Source organism: Lissotriton helveticus, chromosome 6 (assembly GCF_964261635.1).
Source record: "Lissotriton helveticus chromosome 6, aLisHel1.1, whole genome shotgun sequence".
In the NCBI taxonomy this organism is placed as follows: Eukaryota; Metazoa; Chordata; class Amphibia; order Caudata; family Salamandridae; genus Lissotriton; species Lissotriton helveticus.
The window spans coordinates 18311084-18321049 of record NC_136067.1 but is presented as its reverse complement, the minus strand read 5'-3'; positions in this window follow the sequence as shown (position 1 = coordinate 18321049).

Sequence of the window (9966 nt, the reverse complement as noted above, 5' to 3'; positions counted from 1 at the left end):
TTTCTGGATCATTCCCTGTACGGATAAAACGATATATTCTGTCTAGATCTTCTTTCATATCTGGTAGGGTAACTAGATACTCGGTCACCTTTCTTACCCGTAATGAATATAAAACCATACTATCCTCGCCTGGGACTGGATCATAGCCACATTCATTAAGGGCTTTTCTTATTTCTGCAACAGACTGATACCTGGGCGTACGCTGTGACGCTTGTGCATGTAATTCGGCTAACGTTAAACGCTTGTGTGGCGGCGGGGTTTGAGGAGGACCTCCTCCTGCGGCCCCTAAACTAGAGTCGTCTACTGATGCTCTTCGTCCTGGCAGAGTGGGAAATGGAAATGCAGGCTGGACTTGTATGGCGGGCTGGACCGGGGGTACCGTAACAGGTACTCCGGTGTCTGGAGGAGCGGGAAGTGCCTGATTTACAGGGACTGGCGGAGCGGGATTTGCATATTCTGGGACTGTGTCGTCCAAATAGGAAGAGATAAAAATATCAGCTGCGGTCGGTTTGTGACGTAGCTTGGTCGGGACTAATAGTGGCGGAAAATTACTGGATGCCTCTGGGGTTGCTTTTGGCAAGTCCTCGGCAAGAAGAGGATACATACCCTTAATAAGAGCATGCCTCTGTCTGTCTGACTGTTCGGTTTTAACTCGTTCACCAATCTCGATTAATTCCCTTTCTTGGGCTCGTTCTAAGGATTCTCTACTTAATTCTGACTTTCTGATTTCTTTTTCGGTTCTTTTATGAGATTCTTTGCGCCATAACTCGATGGCATCTTTCTGTGACTGTCTGGCTTTCTTTTTCCATAATGCTTCTTCTACTCGCATGATGCACTCGGCATCCCATGTGCCTGATACAGGCCATCTATACTTTTCCTCTAACTGTTTGGTATACTCGACCCATAAATCTAGATACAATATGGCACTTATGCCATGCTTCTGATACATAAAATGACCTGGACTGTCCCTAGGCGGGACAGGAACTGCTGCTTCTAGCAGACCTTTTCTAGTTTTTAACTGACGCAGTTTTGAAAAGAGCGGCATGACTGAACTATGATCTGGACACAATACAATACACAATAAACACGAGAATCACTTCGCACTCATACCACGACATTAAAATACATGAAGAACATTCAGAATAACAGTTCGAACAGAATACTACCTGGAATACGGAAAACAGAATACATGAATTTTCTCGAGAACAGAACTGACTAGAACAGGAACTAGATGCACTGCTGAAACAGTACGAAACTTACCGGTCTCATACAGAGACACGTCAGGACCCGCATCCACCGAAGTGGACACTTCGTTTGTGGGACTGTGTACCACCAACCCACAGACCAGAGTCAATTAGATTGACCCTGTCTAGATACTACCCCAGCAACGGTACTCACCGGGCAGCAAGAACGGAAGGCCTCAGACTGGACTGGACTGCTTCGACGCCGGACGGACGAACTTCGGACTTCTGTTACAGGTGGGCCTCCGGATACCTCGGACCTTGGACTCTCGGCTTGGGCTCTGGTCGGGACTCGCCGCGTTCCTCTACCGTCTCGTCTGGATGCTGGACCGCCACCTCCGTCTCCTCCGTGGGCCTGAGGGATACTTGAAGCAGAAATATCTGCACGTGCACGGTATGGTTCCGTCACGGCTGCAGAGGGTCAGGGGGCCGGCGTGGCTTCACCGACGCGTGGGGAAAGGGCAAGTCCCTATTCGGGCGCCATTATGTGGTATATAAATAAATAATACCGGATCTAGGTTTGTCTGGATATAGCAATAATCAGATAGCTCAATAAATAAGAGTCAAGATTCGAGGTAGTAGGAGTTTTTGTAGGTTTATTACAGCATAAAGGACAGGAGCGGGACAACCTGCATAGGAATAGGATGGCAGGGCCCAGCAGCTGCTGGGGCTGGATCTGGGATGAGCGCGCTAACATTTAATAACAATACACAATCATATATACTAAAACAGTTGCATTACAATACATACGATAGGCGGAGCAGTGGGTGTGATCAATAGCAGTCGCGAAAGATAAGGGTGAAAGTAGGTGTAACAGAGGCGTATACATAGACATGTGATGCAAACGTAACAGAATATGTCATGAATGGGGCGGAAACATGGAGGGGGCTACCTAAGGAGCCGGGACCTCTGACCTAATGGTGCGCGCAAACTGGCAATGACGTGTTACTAGGAGAAGCTGGGGGCTTCGAACTCTGTACTAGGAGCAGAGACAGAAGTCTGGAGAGTTAGGGCGACATGTACCTAAGCAGTATCTAGTATCTGATGTTTAGAGAACATGTTGATGGAATCCAAAAGTTATCGGGGTAAAGGCGAACAGACTCTAATACTGGAGAATGCATTATTCTACATGTAGTGCGTGATGAAGAATATTAAATGACCATTAAATGCAGTATTTCTCTAACGTGGAGACGTAAAGGCTAGACAATGACGGAAACTATTGATGCGATTCAGTAGCTTTAGGAATGCAGAGAAGGAGGACTGAACTGATAACTGGAATCATAACATACTCTTGGCAGACTCAGAGGCAGAGCTAGGCTGAGCCGGGCACTGCGAGGCAGGAAGTAAGTGAAGGGTCGAGGATACAGGTGGGGGCTGTATCGCTCCTCAGCGAGGGCTTCAGGAGACAGGAGCTGAAATCTGGTGTCCGGGCCCTTTTGAGGCCTAGGAACGGGGGCTTTACAATGAAATAACGTCCACACTGAGAAACGTGGCAACGTAGCTTTACATAGGCCTGATATTCGTAGTATTCACGAGAACTGGAAACTGACATACTAGGGGTGGACACAACTGTAATTGCGTCATTAATCGAACATAGGGAATACATATGCATATTAATCATGCACAGATAACATATGATGGATGACGCGTAGGGACACAGAACATGGCAAAATTTACTTTTCCACAATTCACGCCAGGAGCCGCATAAATACAAGCGTCACCTCCCGCGTCGCGGGAGCGAGCGGGGAGCGCCGGGCGAAGCCCGGGCAAAGGGCGGGCCCTCTGTGGCCCTCAAAGGCCGAAGGAGGCTGGGCCACCCCCCGTGCCTCGCAATCTACGGCCAGGACTATTTGTGCTACATTCTAGTAAGCAGACATTCTTTATCACTTGTCATATAGCTTTTTGGAAATTCTGTCTGTGCACTCAATTGTCTAACCCTTCTTGTAAGGTTTAGTGTGGTTTAACCATTCTCCCATAATCTTTAGTACGCACTATGACTTTGCATCTCTCAAAGGGAAAATCCTCAGTGGTAGGAGGGGTAAATAGAGGAACGCTAGATGACTATGTTATAAGGGCCACTTCAGGAATTGAAAGGGAAATCGCTCTTGCTGAGCGATGAGCCGAGCGACGTCGCTCTGTTGAGCCTATTAAGAACAAGAGCTCATCTCTGGGCTTGATACAGTTAGTGACTTCGCCACTCACCACGAATCATACTGAAAGCGAGGGACTTGATATTTCTAGTAATGACAACATTCCATTACTTTTGCGAGAGGGAACTTCTTCATTCAATGTACACAATGTAAATAGTGAATTGAACTTAAATGTTTCTGCTTCTTTTTCGATACCAGAGGTAGAAGTTCTAGAAGACACACCTTCACCAAGAGACTTCACCAATAGTGGAGACTCTTCAAAGAAAAAACCTTAAAACCCCTAAGTGTTCTCGACAACAAGGCCCACCACCAAAAAAAGGAGAAAGAGGAAGAGTGAACCACAGAAAAGTAAGATCATTCGAACTGTGTCTGGCACTTCTAAAGGTTCTCCCCCAAATGCACCAGCGATACCTGCCATAATCATTCCACCACATTATCCAGTGAAACAAACATCAAGTAATGATTTATTGGGTAGTATCGAACAATTACTCAGATCCCTTATATTACCACTAATAGAGAGATTGAAAAAAATGGCACTTCAGTTGGAGACACTGGAACAAATAATTGGGGGATAAAAAGGGGTAATCAAGGACTTACCAAAGCCTACACTAGTGCCCTCAAAACCTACTGTCCAAAAGGAAGTAAATATTAATAGTCAAATCAAATCAAAACCCCTGAAATCATTGCCTCCTAAAATATCACGGCAAAACACTAAAAGTAGGGATAAAGAGGTTCAGACAGGAGGGAAACTTAATCTCCCAGGAAATGTACAAAACCCAAAAGGCCTTGAAAATCCTGTCAGGGTAATGCAGACTAAGAGGCACAGAGTAGAATTGCTGCCGGAAGCAGTCCCGCTCGTTGTGGTTCTTACGGGAGTTCCATCACTAGAGGATGGTAAGAGAGAAGATTATCACCAGCTAAAAAACAAAGCTATGTTTTGGCTTAGACAAAATCGTCCACTTCCCCCAAACATAAACGGTGATATCCTACACGTTGGGCGTCTTTCCTGGTTGGGACATAGAATAAAATATTTAACGGGGGATATCATTGTAATTGATTTTAGAGACCATAGGACAGTCAGACATATCTTAAATTGGCCCCTAGAGAATGGTACCAATGGCATCACACCTCGTGAATTGACTTATTTTTATCCCAGATCCGTAATGGCACCCATTAACAATTCTAGGGCCCTATCTCGATATCAGGATGATCGTTTTATACCTGTTTATAACCGCTATGCGGCCTTAACAGGTATGGAGGGAGTGGACTGACTTTGTTTCCGGAGCACAGCCAAGGATATTGTCCACAACCCTCGAAGTACGTCATCTACAAATATTGAGTTAAGTCTGAATTATAATGTCCCCGTGTCCTAGTTAAAACACACACAGAATCAGGTTATAGACATTGACCCACTCCCAAAGTCCACCGGGTCAAATCAGGCACACTCTGTTCTTGATTATAACCAGAACTTTAATCATAAATTTGCCACTAGACCCATAATAGGTACCGTGGGATGCAATGGGAAGGGAAATAAATCCTCCATTTCTGTTTTATTTTGGAGTATAGCAGGACAACGCTCTAAGGTAACAAATGATGAATGGGAGGCCTTTATTCCTAAATTCGACATTATAGCGCTCCAGGAGACCTGGACCCTTGATGCAATTCACATAGAGGGTTTCAAAACTTATTTTACACCCGCCCATCCATCCACATCGGGCAGAGCGAACGGAGGTCTAACCATCTATGTCTCAAACCTTAAAGTGTTGGAAGTGGGCCCCATAAAATTGGACTCTAACTATCAGATACTTAGCTTATGTACAAGTAAAAGGGATAACGTCCTTATAGTTAATTTCTATAATAATCTTTCAGATGTAGAGGCAGTGAATGTGGTGTCCTTGATTCGCTCTACATTACTATCCAAAACAAGGAAGACAGTTAAGGAGGAGGTAATTATTTGGGGGGGGATTTCAATCTGGGCCCATGCCTCGCTGGTAATAATAACATCTGTGGTATCCTAGATGAGAGTGAAAACCCCATCCTACACTTTAGACAATCTATTCTAGGCAATTCTCTAAATGAAACCTTGTTTGAGTTAGATCTGATTCAAGCAAATAACCTGAATAATGAAGAGTCACAATTGGCCCCTACATATCATGGGAGAGGACACCAAACAACTATAGATTACATTCTGGTCTCAAATGGGGAGAGGATTAAAGATACTACATTTACTAGACATATAAATGCGTTGAGTGACCATTATACACTCAGCATCTCTTTTCCATTGTCTTACAACACGGAAAAAAATCTTGGCACTATTTTAGTACAAAATAACATAGAACTAAATAGGCTAAATGGATACGCGTTGAAATGGGGGAAAGTAGATCCTACAGAAATAACAAAGATAGTGATAGAAAGGGCTTTCCCTTCCATCATGAAATGTCTTGCTTTAGATATGACAGATGTAAAAGTTATTTCTAACTTTGATATAATTATCAAAGCGATTAACGAAGCTCTGTGGATAGAAATAAAACATATAACAAAGAAGAGGAAAGGATGGTTTAATCACGAGTGTACGGCAGCCTATTCAAACTTAAAAGCAGCTTTGAGGAAATCGAATAGGATTCCACATGATATAACAACTCTCAGAAAAATATATAATTCTGCATTAAAAAGCAGGAAAAAAGAGTTAATGAATCAACTATGGGCCCAACTACATGAAAGCTGCACCCATAAAAACTCGGTGGCTTTCTGGCAAGTGGTAAAGTCTCCTTTTTTAGTTGATAATACTAACTATCCAAAATTAGACGTAGCAATATAGGAACAGGATTGGGTCCTCCATTTCTCTAAGAACTTTGCGATCAACACAGAGGCTGTTAATCCTCAGGACTCAAACCCCCAGAACCCTAAGCCTCAAGATGATTTAGATAGTCCCTATCCCATTGACCTCCGGTTTTCATTGAAGCAAATTGTTCTGGCTCTGAGTGCAAGCAAAAATGTGAAGGCACCGGGCCCAGATGGTGTCCCCGTGGATCTTTTTAAAGCCCAGATGGACCTCTGGACCCCTCTTCTAACCAGCGTCTTGAATGCAACATGTACCATAGGCCTAATGGAATCATGGTCCAAATCCATACTAGTCCCCAGTTTTTTAAAAAGGGGATCGGGGGTCGGTAACCTGCTATTGCCCAATATCTCTCTTAGACTCCCTTGGAAAGGTGGCAGGTCGAGTCATTCTTGAACAACTGCAAGATTGGGTGGACGATGGCAGGATTATTTCAGATCTCCAGCATGGGTTTAGCCAGGGATTGGGGACGATTGATCAGGCTTTAAACCTGTCACACTTGATAGACAAGTATGTTCACATCAAAAGAGGAGACCTGTACATGGTCTATGTGGACTTATCGTCTGCATTCGACTGTGTCTCCTATTCCAAACTTTGGACATTACTCGTGGATATGGGGGCACCATCGAATCTGGTCAAGTTTCTGAGGGAACTCTATTCAAATGCCACAGCAAGGGTACGCTATGGGGTGGGGGGGAGAGTTGACGGCAGAATTTGCAGTAGAAAAAGGGGTTAGGCAAGGTTGTGTCCTGGCCCCCTTTCTCTTTACATTATATACCAACGGATTGGAAAGAGAGATGATCAAGGGGTGCCAGGACCTTCCAATGGTGAACAACCGTCCAATACCCGCTCTGCTCTACGCAGACGACGCCGTTATACTGGCCCGCACCCCCCTTAAACTCCAAAAGAGCTTGAATAGATATTCCACGTTTATGGCAGACCTTGACCTAAAAATTAATATTACTAAAACTTTTGTTATGAGGGCAGGTACTGGCCACAAAAGTAAAATGAGAGATATCCATTTAAATCAAGAAAAAATAGCAACCACACTGAATTATTCATACTTGGGTATAACTATAGATCATAAATTATCCTGGAAACCGGCAGTAGAAACCAGAAAACTACTATTTATAAGAACTACTACAGCTCTTGTTAATTTTTCCAGGAAGTTGGATAAGAGAGCTGCCCCTGAAATCATTAAGAGCTATAAAGCTAAATGCCTTTCTGTGGCATTGTATGGGGCGGGTCTCTGGGGCTTTGTCCCTAAGGATAGTATCCAGAGGGTGGAAAACTCTTTTTTGAGGTATCTTCTCACGGTCTCTAGGAGTACGGGCACTTTTGCTTGTCACACAGAGTTGGGACTCCCATATGTGACAGATCTAGCGAAGGTGGAACCCCTCTTATTATGGCGCAGAATCTGGATATCGGAGAAAGCAACCCTTACTCAGTCTATTCTTTCTGATTGCTTAGCCATGGATAATGTGCATAAATCCAGGTGGTTGTGGTACATTAGGTTTTTTCATGATTTGGGATGGAGCAAATATTATTACAATCCCTCCTCAATTCGTGAGATACCGAGGAAGGTTCTAAAAGTGAAATGTCTCGCTCATCTCGAAGAGCTGAGATTGATGAGTGAGGTCAAGAAACCATCTGTTATCCATAGCCTCCTGATACAAGCGGTACCTACAATACAACCGTACCTTACATATACCATCAATAGTTATGAGCGCTATTTGTTGGTAAGGTTTAGGATGAATTTATTTCACCGACTGGTTGCTTTCCCTATTCGAAACAACTGGGTTAAAGATCTCTTACCTTGTCCCTGTGACGATATCTATCTCTTTGCAATCCACTCTGCACACCATTCTTTTTTGTAAATTTGATAAAGATCTCAGGAAAAAATGGCTTGTTCCATTGTTACGATACACTGGATATAGACAATGTCGCCAGCCTTACTCTTTCTGCAGCCGTTGGAAGGGGATCAAATAGTTCTTGTAATAGTTAGCTTTCTTAAATGTATTGCTTGTCAACGAGCGAATTTAGATTAAATACTGTATAAAAGCCAGCTTTGACTTACATTAACACAAACTTGGACATTTTTTAACTGATTCATTTTGCTTGCTATTAATTGTTTTAACTAAGGTATAATAAGCTGGAATGTAAAAGTGTGTTTAACGTCAACCTTGTAAATAGATCTTGTATATTTATATGATTGTTTTAATGTATGCTTTTATGATTTGTAAACCTAAATCGAAATAAAGCAAAATCGAATTGAAATGAATTGAATTGAATTGAGTCCATTCATCAGGATACTGGAGATTGGTCTGTGATGGGATGGTTTTGGGGACTACTGTTCGCATGGGGATGGAAATTGTTAACTTTCCTTGGAGCGATTCTAGCTATCATCTTTTCTTGTTGTCTCTGTTTAAAGTGTGGCCCAGCCATCTGTGGACTTTGTGCCACTGTATGCGTTCCGAAGCCAGTGTCACAGAAAACAGAGAATATTAGAATGATGTTACAGCAACAACTCAATGACCTCATGACCATTGACATTGACTCAGAATAACATGAGCCTTTTGTGCTTTGCCTTAGTATGGCAAAAGGAGGGCCTGAGGTTCCGTAGTTTTCGACTCCGCTTCGTATCTATCCGCCATTTTGTGTTGCCTCACTCAGGCAGCACGGCGAACGCTGTGTTTTTGCCTTTTCAGCTGCTACGTGTCTCGTCTGTTAGAGAGTAACTCTTGTCCTTGATTACCAAACCGATGTCAGACCTGGTCGAATTTGTTAAATCCGTGTCTAGACTGATTAATCCTTGTCTAACTCCCCTGTTTGGGTCCACCCTTCTTCTTAACTTCATTCTATTTGACTGACCTTCGCTATTCTCTTCGTGTATTCTCTTGTTACATAAACTATCCTTTGAAGCATTCAAACATGTTCTACCACCTGCAAATTAAATTACGGGCACTAGTGCTGATTAATTTGAGGGGAGGAGAGCACACGGGGTCTGAAAAGAGGGTGTATTTTGACATTCAATAGCTTGTTTTCAAACTATTCCTATTTGTCAGTTTTGTATGTTTTGGGAGTTGACATTGTAAACATACAACCTATAAGAGATTGTGAGCCACGGAGTTAAGTGGCAGTCTCCTAAGAATCTACCTTCTGTAACTTCTTGGACAACTGTGCTTGGCTGCAGCTAATAAATGTGATTTTCTACGCCTAACAGAGAGTCTCGTGTCTCTGTCTGACAAGGCAGGTGAACCCGGAGATATTAGGCGTGCCCTGCACCGCTTGGTCCATAAGGCCCGGTTCTCCAGGGGGTGCCTATTTCGATGAGGACTTCCGAGTTGTTATTGGCAGCCCTCTTTAGAGATTGTTTCACCAGTTTGGCTGGATACTGTTTCTCCTTTAGTTGAACAGTAATATTCTTTGCGTGTTCTGTGAACTTCTCTTTGGAGGAGCAATTCCTCGTGACCCAGAGGAATTACCCATAGGGCAGAATATCCTGCAATAATTTGGGATGATGGCTACTGAAAGACAAAAGAGAATTACGAGCCCTAGGTTTTTTCTAAAGGTCAGTACCCAATCCATTTTCTATGGGAAAGATGCGTACATCAAGGTACGGAAGTCAGTTGTTATGAATTCATAGGTGATCTTCAGGTAACCATACCTTGTGTTCAACCAGGTGTGGAATTCACTATTTGTTGAATGGTCGCCTCGCCACATGACAAACACATCA